The sequence below is a fragment of the Heterodontus francisci genome, unplaced genomic scaffold (assembly GCF_036365525.1).
Source record: "Heterodontus francisci isolate sHetFra1 unplaced genomic scaffold, sHetFra1.hap1 HAP1_SCAFFOLD_172, whole genome shotgun sequence".
NCBI lineage: Eukaryota > Metazoa > Chordata > Chondrichthyes > Heterodontiformes > Heterodontidae > Heterodontus > Heterodontus francisci.
Window position 1 is genome coordinate 3,028,351 of NW_027141631.1, and position 14,540 is coordinate 3,042,890.

General features: G+C 43.7%; 1 non-coding gene across 1 annotated transcript; it reads right to left on the reverse strand.

Moving 5' to 3' along the window:
* Positions 1-11,148: 11,148 nt before the first annotated feature.
* On the reverse strand, positions 11,149-11,221 carry trnaf-gaa (transfer RNA phenylalanine (anticodon GAA)). Its single transcript has one exon. It is a non-coding gene; the product is annotated as a tRNA-Phe (tRNA).
* Between the last annotated feature and the right edge of the window lie 3,319 nt (positions 11,222-14,540).

Sequence of the window (14,540 nt, forward strand, 5' to 3'; positions counted from 1 at the left end):
TCCCCCTTCTTAATCAATCCTTTTGTCCTCCTCTGCTAAATTCCAAACTGCTCACAATCTTCAGGTTTGCTGCTTGTTCTGGCCATTTTATATTTCTCCTCCCTGGATCTAATACTTTCCTTAATTTCTTTTGTTAGCCACAGTTGAGCCACCCTTCCTGTTTTACTTTTGCACAGACAGGAATGAACAATTGTTGTAATTCATCCATGCGCTCTTTAAATGCTAGCCATTGCCTATCCACTGAGGAAAAAGGGCACAGGCATAGCTCTGGAGGGATACAAGATGGCCAGGAAGGATCTGAAGAAAGGGATTAGGAGAGCTAAGAGAGGGCATGAAAAATGCTTGGCGGGTAGGATAAAAGAAAACCCCAAGGCCTTTTACGCGTATGTCAGAAATATGAGGATGACTAGGGGGACCGTAGGTCCGGTCAAGGACAATAGCGGGAGACTGTGTGTTGAGCCGGAAGAGATAAGTGAGGTTTTGAATGAGTACTTCTCTTCGGTATTTACGAATGAGAAGGGGTGTATTACTGAAGAGGACGGTGTGAAACAGACTGGTAAGCTCGAGGAAGTGCTCGTTAGGAGGGAAGATGTGTTGGGGTTTTTGAATAACTTGAAGATAGACAAGTCTCCCGGGCCTGACGGGGTATATCCAAGGATGTTATGGGAAGCAAGGGATGAAATTGCAGAGCCGCTGGCAATGATCTTTTCATCTTCTCTGTTGACGGGGGTGGTACCAGGTGATTGGAGGGTGGCAAATGTTGTGCCCCTGTTCAAGAAAGGGAATAGGAACAACCCTGGGAATTACAGGCCAGTTAGTCTTACTTCGGTGGTAGGCAAGTTGATGGAAAAGGTGCTGAGGGATAGGATTTCTGAGCATCTGGAAAGACACTGCTTGATTCGGGACAGTCAGCACGGTTTTGTGAGGGGTAGGTCTTGCCTCACAAGCCTGATTGAATTCTTTGAGCAGGTGACCAAGCAAGTGGATGAGGGTAAACCAGTGGATGTGGTGTACATGGATTTTAGTAAGGCATTTGATAAGGTCCCCCATGGTAGACTTATGGAGAAAGTCAGGAGGCATGGGATAGTGGGGAATGTGGCCAGTTGGATTAAGAATTGGCTAACTGATAGAAGGCAGAGAGTGGTCTTAGATGGTAAATACTCAGCCTGGAGCCCAGTTACCAGTGGCGTGCCACAGGGATCAGTTCTGGGTCCTCTCCTGTTTGTGATTTTTATTAACGACTTGGATGAGGAAGTCGAAGGGTGGGTCAGTAAATTTGCAGATGATACAAAGGTTGGTGGAGTTGTGGATACCGAGGAGGGCTATTGTCGTCTGCAAAGGGACTTGGATAGGTTGCAGTGCTGGGCTGAAAAGTGGCAGATGGAGTTTAACCCTGAAAAGTGTGAGGTCGTCCATTTTGGAAGGACAAACACGAATGCAAAATACTGGGTTAACGGTAGGGTTCTTGGGCATGTGGAGGAGCAGAGAGACCTTGGGGTCTATGTGCATAGATCGTTGAAAGTTGCAACTCAAGTGGATAGGGCTGTGAAGAAGGCATATGGGGTGTTAGCGTTCATTAGCAGAGGGATTGAATTTAAGAGCCGTGAGGTGATGATGCAGCTGTACAGGACCTTGGTAAGGCCTCATTTGGAGTACTGTGTGCAGTTCTGGTCGCCTCATTTTAGGAAGGATGTGGAAGCCTTGGAGAGGGTGCAGAGGAGATTTACCAGGATGTTGCCTGGAATGGAGAATAAGTCTTACGAGGAAAGGCTGAACATTCTAGGCCTCTTCTCATTAGAACGGAGAAGGATGAGGGGTGACATGATAGAGGTTTATAAGATGATCAGGGGAATAGATAGGGTAGACAGTCAGAAACTTTTTCCCCGGGTGGAGCAAAGCGTTACAAGGGGTCATAAATTTAAGGTGAAGGGTGGGAGATATAAGGGGGATGTCAGGGGAAGGTTCTTTACCCAGAGAGTGGTCGGGGCATGGAATGCCTTGCCTCGGGAAGTTGTTGAGTCAGAAACTTTAGGGACTTTCAAACGGCTTTTGGATAGGTATATGGATAAAGGAGAATGATGGGGTATAGATTAAATTGTCCTTGACAGAGGACAAAGGATCGGCACAACATCGTGGGCCGAAGGGCCTGTTCTGTGCTGTATTTTCTATGTTCTAACCCTTTAAGTAACGTTCCCCAATCTATCATAGCCAACTCCCGCCTCATACCTTCTTAGTTTTCTTTGTTTAGATTCAGGACCCGAGTCTCGGAATCAACTCTCTCACTCTCCATCTTAATGAAGAATTTTATCATATGGGCGCACTTCCCCAAGGGACCCCACACAACAAGATTGTTAACTAATCCTTTCTCATTACACAATACCCAGTCCAGGATGGCCTGTTCTCTAGAGGTGTTATACACCTCTATCAATTCTCCACTCAATCTCCTTTGAGAAAGGCAGAATAATCCTAGCTTTTCCAACCTAACCTTGTAACTAAAATCCCCCATCCCTGGATCCATTCTGGTAAATCGCCTCTGCGTCCTCTCAAGGACCCTCACATTCTTTCTAAAGTCTGCTGAGCAGAACTGGAAGCAACACTCCAATTGGGGCCTAACCAGAGTTTTATAATGGTTCAGCATAACTTCCCTGCTTTTGTACTCAATGCCTCTATTTATAAAGCCCAAGATCCCATATGCTTTGCGAACCACTCTCGCAATATGACTTGCCTCCTTCAAAGATTGATGCACATGAACCCCAAGTCCCTCTATTCCAGTACACTCTTTAGAACTGTGCCATTAAGTATATACTGCCTCTCCCTATTCCTTATGCCAAAATACATCACCTCACACTTGTCACTATTAAATTCCATCTGCCACCTGTCTGCCCATTCTGCTAGCCTATCACTGTCCTGTTGCAGGCAGTTCATATCATCCTCACTGTTTGCCGCTCCTCCAAGTTTGGTGTCATCGGCATATTTTGAGATTCTACTCTGTATTCCAAGATCCAAGTCAATTACCTTGAGCAAAAAAAGCAGTGGTTCTAGCACCGACCCTTGGGGAACACCACTGTCGACTATCCTCCAGTCTGACAAAGAACCATTTAATAAGACTCGCTGTTTTCTGTCCTTAAACCAATTTTCTATCCAATTGGACACTGACCCTCCTGTACCACGAACCTCAATTTTGTTAACCGCCCTTTTATGTGGTACCTTGTCAAACATTTCCTTAAAATCCATATAAACAACATCCACTGCATTCCCTTCATCAAGCTGCTCTGTTAGTTCATCAAAAAATGCAGTTAGATTCGTCAAGCATGAACTCCCATTTATAAATCCATGCTCACTCTCCTTAATTAACTCGAACCTCTCCAAGTGACAGTTGATTTTTTACCCTGATTATTCTTTCTAAAACCTTACCCACCGCTGCTGTTAATCTAACTAGCCTGTAGTTACCCGGACTGTCCTTACACCCTTCCTTGAATAAGGGTGTCGCATTTGCCACTGTTTAATTCTCTGGCACCTCCCCCGTATCCAGGGAAGATTGGAAGATTATAGCAAGCCCTTCCGTTATCTGCATCCGCATTTCCTTTCGCAACCTGGGATGTGAGCCATCCGGACCAGGTGATTTATCTTCCCTAAGCACAGCCAGCCTTTTTAGTACCTCCCTCTCCTAATTTGTACTCTCTCCATTGCCTCTACTTTCTTCACTTCAACTGATATTTTGTCAAATGCCACTTCCTTAGTGATCACTGATGCAAAGTACTCATTAAGTAGATTAACATTGCCCTGCACCTCTAAGCCTACATTATCCTTTTTGTCCCTAATAGGCCCGACTCAACCTCTTACTACCCACTTATCATTTACATGCTGCTCTAAGATTTTTGGGTTTCCTTTCATGTTGACTGCCAGTCTATTCTCATAGAAATAGAGAATAAGCAAATATAGAAGATGTAAGTATTTTCCATCCTTGATGAGGTGGAATTTTTTATGTTGTGGGTGGTAATGTCTTGGCCCACGAGTGTGGTGGAAGCAGAGACAATCAATGATTTGAAAAGGAAATTGGATGGATACTTGAAGGAAAGAAACTTGCAGGAGGAAAGGGATCCAGCTGGTGAGTGGAACTGACTAGATTGCTCCGGGGAGAGCCAGCATGGACGTGATCGGCCAAATGACTACCTTCTGTGTTGTAAATGACTCTGTGTTGTTTCTCAAATTCAATCCACTGGTGCTTGGTAAATAATCTCAAAGTAAGTTGTGCAACTGGAAAATCAGAACCAAGGCAAGGGACGCATAAGGAAGCGAATTTGCTGCAACCCGATATTGAACCAGGGACCTTTAGATCTTCAGTCTAACGCTCTCCCAACTGAGCTATTTCAGCCCTACATGAACAGAGGCTTGGTGCCCTTGTTTTGGAAGAAAATTCATACATTCAAGTTTTCCAAAAAATTAAAGAACACGACATGTGAGTAATATTCCCCATTGCTTTCTCAGTACTGATGGATTGTGAAGCGGGAGAACATAGAACATAGAACATAGAACATACAGCACAGAACAGGCCCTTCGGCCCACAATGTTGTGCCGATCCTTTGTCCTCTGTCAAGGACAATTTAATCTATACCCCATCATTCTCCTTTATCCATATACCTATCCAAAAGCCTTTTGAAAGTCCCTAAAGTTTCTGACTCAACAACTTCCCCGGGCAAGGCATTCCATGCCTCGACCACTCTCTGGGTAAAGAACCTTCCCCTGACATCCCCCTTATATCTCCCACCCTTCACCTTAAATTTATGACCCCTTGTAACGCTTTGCTCCACCCGGGGAAAAAGTTTCTGACTGTCTACCCTATCTATTCCCCTGATCATCTTATAAACCTCTATCATGTCACCCCTCATCCTTCTCCGTTCTAATGAGAAGAGGCCTAGAATGTTCAGCCTTTCCTCGTAAGACTTATTCTCCATTCCAGGCAACATCCTGGTAAATCTCCTCTGCACCCTCTCCAAGGCTTCCACATCCTTCCTAAAATGAGGCGACCAGAACTGCACACAGTACTCCAAATGAGGCCTTACCAAGGTCCTGTACAGCTGCATCATCACCTCACGGCTCTTAAATTCAATCCCTCTGCTAATGAACGCTAACACCCCATATGCCTTCTTCACAGCCCTATCCACTTGAGTTGCAACTTTCAATGATCTATGCACATAGACCCCAAGGTCTCTCTGCTCCTCCACATGCCCAAGAACCCTACCGTTAACCCAGTATTTTGCATTCATGTTTGTCCTTCCAAAATGGACGACCTCACACTTTTCAGGGTTAAACTCCATCTGCCACTTTTCAGCCCAGCACTGCAACCTATCCAAGTCCCTTTGCAGACGACAATAGCCCTCCTCGGTATCCACAACTCCACCAACCTTTGTATCATCTGCAAATTTACTGACCCACCCTTCGACTTCCTCATCCAAGTCGTTAATAAAAATCACAAACAGGAGAGGACCCAGAACTGATCCCTGCGGCACGCCACTGGTAACTGGGCTCCAGGCTGAGTATTTACCATCTAAGACCACTCTCTGCCTTCTATCAGTTAGCCAATTCTTAATCCAACTGGCCACATTCCCCACTATCCCATGCCTCCTGACTTTCTCCATAAGTCTACCATGGGGGACCTTATCAAATGCCTTACTAAAATCCATGTACACCACATCCACTGGTTTACCCTCATCCACTTGCTTGGTCACCTGCTCAAAGAATTCAATCAGGCTTGTGAGGCAAGACCTACCCCTCACAAAACCGTGCTGACTGTCCCGAATCAAGCAGTGTCTTTCCAGATGCTCAGAAATCCTATCCCTCAGCACCTTTTCCATCAACTTGCCTACCACCGAAGTAAGACTAACTGGCCTGTAATTCCCAGGGTTGTTCCTATTCCCTTTCTTGAACAGGGGCACAACATTTGCCACCCTCCAATCACCTGGTACCACCCCCGTCAGCAGAGAAGATGAAAAGATCATTGCCAGCGGCTCTGCAATTTCATCCCTTGCTTCCCATAACATCCTTGGATATACCCCGTCAGGCCCGGGAGACTTGTCTATCTTCAAGTTATTCAAAAACCCCAACACATCTTCCCTCCTAACGAGCACTTCCTCGAGCTTACCAGTCTGCTTCCCACCGTCCTCTTCAGTAATACACCCCTTCTCATTCGTAAATACCGAAGAGAAGTACTCATTCAAAACCTCACTTATCTCTTCCGGCTCAACACACAGTCTCCCGCTATTGTCCTTGACCGGACCTACGGTCCCCCTAGTCATCCTCATATTTCTGACATACGCGTAAAAGGCCTTGGGGTTTTCTTTTATCCTACCCGCCAAGCATTTTTCATGCCCTCTCTTAGCTCTCCTAATCCCTTTCTTCAGATCCTTCCTGGCCATCTTGTATCCCTCCAGAGCTATGCCTGTGCCCTTTTTCCTCAACTTTATATACGCATCCTTCTTCTTCCTAACAAGACTCTCAACCTCTCTTGTCAACCACGGTTCCCTCACATGACCATCCCTTCCCTGTCTGACAGGGACATGCTTATCAATGGCCCCTACTATCTGCTCCTTGAAAAAGTTCCACATTTCGACCGTGCCCTTCCCTGCCAGCATATGCTCCCAACTTATGCTCCTCAGTTCCTGCCTGACAGCATCATATCTACCCTTCCCCCAATTGTAAACCTTGCCCTGTTGCACATACCTATCCCTCTCCATTACCACAGCCAGAAGTGCCACCGAGCCGCACAGACTCCGAGCTGAGAATGAAATGAGATCAAATTCAATCTTTCATAGTGAGATGCTGCTGAGAGGTAAGAGTCCTGAATCAAAGCGAGACTTGCTCATTTCAAACACTCCCTGTACTCTCTGCTCATAAAGCCTTAAAAAAGGGAAAAACAGAATGGCACTCAAACTCACAACCCTGCCATTAAAAGTCTCATATTCGACTGACAGAACTGTCACTTCTATTCGGTCTCTTATTGGATGGATGCAACTCCAACGCAGGGATGGCATTCAAATCCTCCCATGGGTCCACATGTCAGACTGAGTTCCATGTTGTAGACTCAAGCAAAGGAAATCTGCTCACTTCCAAAACTATCAGCGAATTGAAGCTGATTACAATCAACATCATCAGAGGTCAGAACTACCTGGTGAAAGAAGACACCCTGAAGAAGGATCCACAATTATTCAAAGGCATCGACAAAGTGAAAAACAAGAAAATCGATGAGTCAATGCAAGCCAAACAACAGAAACACTGAAGAATTCCATTCCATTCCAGTCCAGAACCCAGTCCTGTTGTTTTTGGAGTCAGGTCACAATTGCAGCAACAACTTTATATTCCCACTTGGCCATCTGTCCATTTAGTTAATTGCAATTTTGTCGACAAGCTCTTTGAATCCAGTTGTCTGGTCCTCAAGCCAGCTCCGCATGGAAGTCAATTCCACCTTCTGCAAGGCTGAAACCAATAGATAACCTTAATCTAAAAATTCCAGCAGACCAGGGCTCGTCCGGGACTTAAACCCGGGATCTTTCGCATGTCAATTAACCATACCCCCAAAGCAAGAATCATACCCCTAGACCAACGAGCCACTGACAAGTCAGGCTTTATTAGCTGCTGTGGAATTTCACTGGAACCCCCCTGCCAATCATCCATTTTTTTTCAGATCAAAGCAACATCCTGCAAATGCTGAAATAAAAACAGAAAGTGCTGGAAATGTTCAGCAGCTCTGGCAGCATCTGTGGTGTGAGAAACACAGTTAATGTTTCACGGCACTCACCTTTTGTTTCAGCCAACCTTTCAGACTGCTTCTGTCCATCCAATCTCACTTTCTATTCTATCCACATTCTAACCATTCACTACGTTACTACATTTTTCATGAATTCCTCATTTCTTTTATTAATGACAATTTTGTATTTCTGGCCTTTGCTTCAGACACCACCACAAGTGGAATCATGTCTCCATCTACCCAATCAAACCACTTCGCTGTATCCTCACATTGCAATGTTTCTTTAACCCTGACAGACTGTGGAGTTTCTGCTGCTTGATTGTGTTTCTGGCTTCCCGCCAGTAGATGTCACCTCACTCCAATACAGTGAAGTTTACAAATCTGAGAGAGACACAACAGGAAATAATTGTTCACATTATAGTGAATGTGTGGGATTTAGAAATACTAGGAGTGGAGACGAGTTATTATTGCACTCTGCTATTAAATCTTTTATAATGGACTCCAGCATTTTCCCCACGACTGATGTCAGGCTAACCGGTATATAATTCGCTGTTTTCTTTCTGCCTCTTTTTTTAAATAATGGAGTTACATTAACTACCGTCCAATCCATTGGAACTGTTCCAGAGTCGATAAAATTTTGAAAAAAGACCAGAAATGCATCTGCTATTTCAAGGGCCACTTCCTTAAGTACTCTGGGATGTAGATTATCAGGCCCTAGGGATTTATCGGCCTTCAATCCCATCAATTTCCCAAACATTCGCTACTAATACTGATTTCATGCAGTTCCTCCTTCTCACTAGACCCTATGTTCCCCAACATTTCTGGGAGATAATTTGTATCCTCCTTTGTGAAGACAGATCCAAAGTATGTATTTAATTGGTCTGCCATTTCTTTGTTCCCCATTATAAATTCCCCCGTTTCTGACTGTAAGGGGCCCACATTTGTCTTCACTAATCTTTTTCTCTACACATATCTATAGAAGCTTGTACAGTCAGTTTTTATGTTCTCTGCTAGCTTACTCTCATACTCTATTTCCCCCTTCTTAATCAATCCTTTTGTCCTCCTCTGCTAAATTCCAAACTGCTCACAATCTTCAGGTTTGCTGCTTGTTCTGGCCATTTTATATTTCTCCTCCTTGGATCTAATACTTTCCTTAATTTCTTTTGTAAGCCACAGTTGAGCCACCTGTTTTACTTTTGCACAGACAGGAATGAACAATTGTTGTAATTCATCCATGCGCTCTTTAAATGCTAGCCATTGCCTATCCACTGTCAACCTTTTAAGTAACGTTCCCCAATCTATCATAGCCAACTCCCGCCTCATACCTTCATAGTTTCCTTTGTTTAGATTCAGGACCCGAGTCTCGGAATCAACTCTCTCACTCTCCATCTTAATGAAGAATTTTATCATATTATGGGCGCACTTCCCCAAGGGACCTCACACAACAAGATTGTTAACTAATCCTTTCTCATTACACAATACCCAGTCCAGGATGGCCTGTTCTCTAGAGGTGTTATACAATTCTATCAATTCTCCACTCAATCTCCTTTGAGAAAGGCAGAATAATCCTAGCTTTTCCAACCTAACCTTGTAACTAAAATCCCCCATCCCTGGATCCATTCTGGTAAATCGCCTCTGCGTCCTCTCAAGGACCCTCACATTCTTTCTAAAGTCTGCTGAGCAGAACTGGAAGCAACACTCCAATTGGGGCCTAACCAGAGTTTTATAATGGTTCAGCATAACTTCCCTGCTTTTGTACTCAATGCCTCTATTTATAAAGCCCAAGATCCCATATGCTTTGCGAACCACTCTCGCAATATGACTTGCCTCCTTCAAAGATTGATGCACATGAACCCCAAGTCCCACTATTCCAGTACACTCTTTAGAACTGTGCCATTAAGTATATATTGCCTCTCCCTATTCCTTTTGCCATAATACATCACCTCACACTTGTCACTATTAAATTCCATCTGCCACCTGTCTGCCCATTCTGCTAGCCTATCACTGTCCTGTTGCAGGCAGTTCATATCATCCTCACTGTTTGCCGCTCCTCCAAGTTTGGTGTCATCGGCATATTTTGAGATTCTACTCTGTATTCCAAGAGCCAAGTCAATTACCTTGAGCAAAAAAAGCAGTGGTTCTAGCACTGACCCTTGGGGAACACCACTGTCGACTATCCTCCAGTCTGACAAAGAACCATTTAATAAGACTCGCTGTTTTCTGTCCTTAAACCAATTTTCTATCCAATTGGACACTGACCCTCCTGTACCACGAACCTCAATTTTGTTAACCCCACTTTTATGTGGTACCTTGTCAAACATTTCCTTAAAATCCATATAAACAACATCCACTGCATTCCCTTCATCAAGCTGCTCTGTTAGTTCATCAAAAAATGCGGTTAGATTAGTCAAGCATGAACTCCCATTTATAAATCCATGCTCACTCTCCTTAATTAACTCGAACCTCTCCAAGTGACTGTTGATTTTTTACCCTGATTATTCTTTCTAAAACCTTACCCACCGCTGCTGTTAATCTAACTAGCCTGTAGTTACCCGGACTGTCCTTACACCCTTTCTTGAATAAGGGTGTCGCATTTGCCACTGTTTAATCCTCTGGCACCTCCCCCGTATCCAGGGAAGATTGGAAGATTATAGCAAGCCCTTCCGTTATCTGCATCCGCATTTCCTTTCGCAACCTGGGATGTGAGCCATCCGGACCAGGTGATTTATCTTCCCTAAGCACAGCCAGCCTTTTTAGTACCTCCCTCTCCTAATTTGTACTCTCTCCATTGCCTCTACTTTCTTCACTTCAACTGATAGTTTGTCAAATTCCACTTCCTTAGTGATCACTGATGCAAAGTACTCATTAAGTAGATTAACATTGCCCTGCACCTCTAAGCTTATATTATCCTTTTTGTCCCTAATAGGCCAGACTCAACCTCTTACTACCCACTTATCATTTACATGCTGCTCGAGGATGTTTGGGTTTCCTTTCATGTTGACTGCCAGTCTATTCTCATAGAAATAGAGAATAAGCAAATATAGAAGATGTAAGTATTTCCCATCCTTGATGAGGTGGAATTTTTTATGTTGTGGCTGGTAATGTCTTGGCCCACGAGTGTGGTGGAAGCAGAGACAATCAATGATTTGAAAAGGAAACTGGATGGATACTTGAAGGAAAGAAACTTGCAGGAGGAAAGGGATCGAGCTGGTGAGTGGAACTGACCAGATTGCTCCGGGGAGAGCCAGCATGGACGTGATAGGCCAAATGACCACCTTCTGTGTTGTCAATGACTCTGTGTTGTTTCTCAAATTCAATCCACTGGTGCTTGGGAAATAATCTCAAAGTAAATTGTGCAACTGGAAAATCAGAACCAAGGCAAGGGACGCATAAGGAAGCGAAATTGCTGAAACCCGGGATTGAACCAGGGACCTTTAGATTTTCAGTCTAACGCTCTCCCAACTGAGCTATTTCAGCTCGACATTAGCAGTGGCTTGGTTTCCTTGTTTTGGAAGAAAATACATACATTCAAGTTTTCCAAAAAATTAAAGAACACGACATGTGAGTAATGTTCCCCATTGCTTTCTCAGTACTGATGGATTGTGAAGCGGGAGACAGCCAGAAGTGCCATTGAGCCGCACAGACCCCGAGCTGAGAATGAAATGAGATCAAATTCAATCTTTCATAGTGAGATGCTGCTGAGAGGTAAGAGTCCTGAATCAAAGCGAGACTTGCTCATTTCAAACACTCCCTGTACTCTCTGCTCATGAAGCCTTAAAAAAGGGAAAAACAGAATGGCACTCAAACTCACAACCCTGCCATGAAAAGTCTCATATTCGACTGACAGAACATTCACTTCTACTCGGTCTCTTATTGGATGGATGCAACTCCAACGCAGGGATGGCATTCAAATCCTCCCATGGGTCCACATGTCAGACTGAGTTCCATGTTGTAGACTCAAGCAAAGGAAATCTGCTCACTTCCAAAACTATCAGCGAATTGTAGCTGATTACAATCAACATCATCAGAGGTCAGAACTACCTGGTGAAAGAAGACACCCTGAAGAAGGATCCACAATTATTCAAAGGCATCGACAAAGTGAAAAACAAGAAAATCGATGAGTCAATGCAAGCCAAACAACAGAAACACTGAAGAATTCCATTCCATTCCAGTCCTGTTGTTTTTGGAGTCAGGTCACAATTACAGCAACAACTTTATATTCCCACTTGGCTATCTGTGCATTCAGTTAATTGCAATTTTGTCGACAAGCTCTTTGAATCCAGTTGTCTGGTCCTCATGCCAGCTCTGTTTGGAAGTCAATTCCACCTTCTGCAAGGCTGAAACCAATAGATAACCTTAATCTAAAAATGCCAGCAGGCCAGGGCTCATCTGGGATTAAAACCCGGGATTTCATACATGTTTATCAACCACATTCCCTAAACGAGAATCATACCCCTAGACCAACGAGCCACTGACCAGTCAGGTTCCTTTAGCTGCTGTGGAATTTCACTGGAACCCCCCCAGCCAATCATCCATTTTTTTTTTCAGATCAAAGCAACATCCTGCATATGCTGAAATAAAAACAGAAAGTGCTGGAAATGTTCAGCAGCTCTGGCAGCATCTGTGCTGAGAGAAACACAGTTAACGTTTCAGGGCACTCACCTTTTGTTTCAGCCATCCTTTCAGACTGCTTCTGTTCATCCAATCTCACTTTCTATTCTATCCACATTCTAACCATTCACTACGTTACTACATTTTTCATGAATTCCTCATTTCTTTTATTAATGACAATTTTGTATTTCTGGCCTTTGCTTCAGACACCACCACAAGTGGAATCATGTCTCCATCTACCCAATCAAACCACTTCGCTGTATCCTCACATTGCAATGTTTCTTTAACCCTGACAGACTGTGGAGTTTCTGCTGCTTAATTGCAGTTCTTGCTTCCCGCCAGTAGATGTCACCTCACTCCAATACAGTGAAGTTTACAAATCTGAGAGAGACACAACAGGAAATAATTGTTCACATTCTAGTGAATGTGTGGGATTTAGAAATACTAGGAGTGGAGACGAGTTATTATTGCACTCTGCTATTACATCTTTTATAATGGACTCCAGCATTTTCCCCACGACTGATGTCAGGCTAACCGGTATATAATTCGCTATTTTCTTTCTGCCTCTTTTTTTAAATAGTGGAGTTACATTAACTACCGTCCAATCCATTGGAACTGTTCCAGAGTCTACAGAATTTTGAAAAAAGACCAGAAATGCATCTGCTATTTCAAGGGCCACCTCCTTAAGTACTCTGGGATGCAGATTATCAGGCCTTGGGGATTTACCGGCCTTCAATCCCATCAATTTCCCAAACATTCCCTACTAATACAGATTTCATACAGTTCCTCCTTCTCATGAGACCCTATGTTCCCCAACATTTCTGGGAGGTAATTTGTATCGTCCTTTGTGAAGACAGAACCAAAGTATGTATTTAATTGGTCTGCCATTTCTTTGTTCCCCATTATAAATTCCCCCGTTTCTGACTGTAAGGGACCCACATTTGTCTTCAATAATCTTTTTCTCGACACATATCTAGAGAAGCTTTTACAGTCAGTTTTTATGTTCTCTGCTAGCTTACTCTCATACTCTATTTCCCCCTTCTTAATCAATCCTTTTGTCCTCCTCTGCTAAATTCCAAACTGCTCACAATCTTCAGGTTTGCTGCTTGTTCTGGCCATTTTATATTTCTCCTCCTTGGATCTAATACTTTCCTTAATGTCTTTTGTAAGCCACAGTTGAGCCACCCTTCCTGTTTTACTTTTGCACAGACAGGAATGAACAATTGTTGTAATTCATCCATGCGCTCTTTAAATGCTAGCCATTGCCTATCCACTGTCAACCCTTTAAGTAACGTTCCCCAATCTATCATCGCCAACTCCCGCCTCATACCTTCATAGTTTCCTTTGTTTAGATTCAGGACCCTAGTCTCGGAATCAACTCTCTCACTCTCCATCTTAATGAAGAATTTTATCATATTATGGGCGCACTTCCCCAAGGGACCCCACACAACAAGATTGTTAACTAATCCTTTCTCATTACACAATACCCAGTCCAGGATGGCCTGTTCTCTAGAGGTGTTATACACCTCTATCAATTCTCCACTCAATCTCCTTTGATATAGGCAGAATAATCCTAGCTTTTCCAACCTAACCTTGTAACTAAAATCCCCCATCCCTGGATCCATTCTGGTAAATCGCCTCTGCATCCTCTCAAGGACCCTCACATTCTTTTTAAAGTCTGCTGAGCAGAACTGGAAGCAACACTCCAATTGGGGCCTAACCAGAGTTTTATAATGGTTCAGCATAACTTCCCTGCTTTTGTACTCAATGCCTCTATTTATAAAGCCCAAGATCCCATATGCTTTGCTAACCACTCTCGCAATATGTCTTGCCACCTTCAAAGATCGGTGCACATGAACCCCAAGTCTCTCTATTCCAGCACACTCTTTATAACTGTGCCATTAAGTATATATTGCCTCTCCCTATTCCTTATGCCAAAATACATCACCTCACACTTGTCACTATTAAATTCCATCTGCCACCTGTCTGCCCATTCTGCTAGCCTATCACTGTCCTGTTGCAGGCAGTTCATATCATCCTCACTGTTTGCCACTCCTCCAAGTTTGGTGTCATCGGCATATTTTGAGATTCTACTCTGTATTCCAAGATCCAAGTCACTTAACCTTAGCAAAAAAAGCAGTGGTTCTGGCACTGACCCTTGGGGAACTCCACTGTCGACTATCCT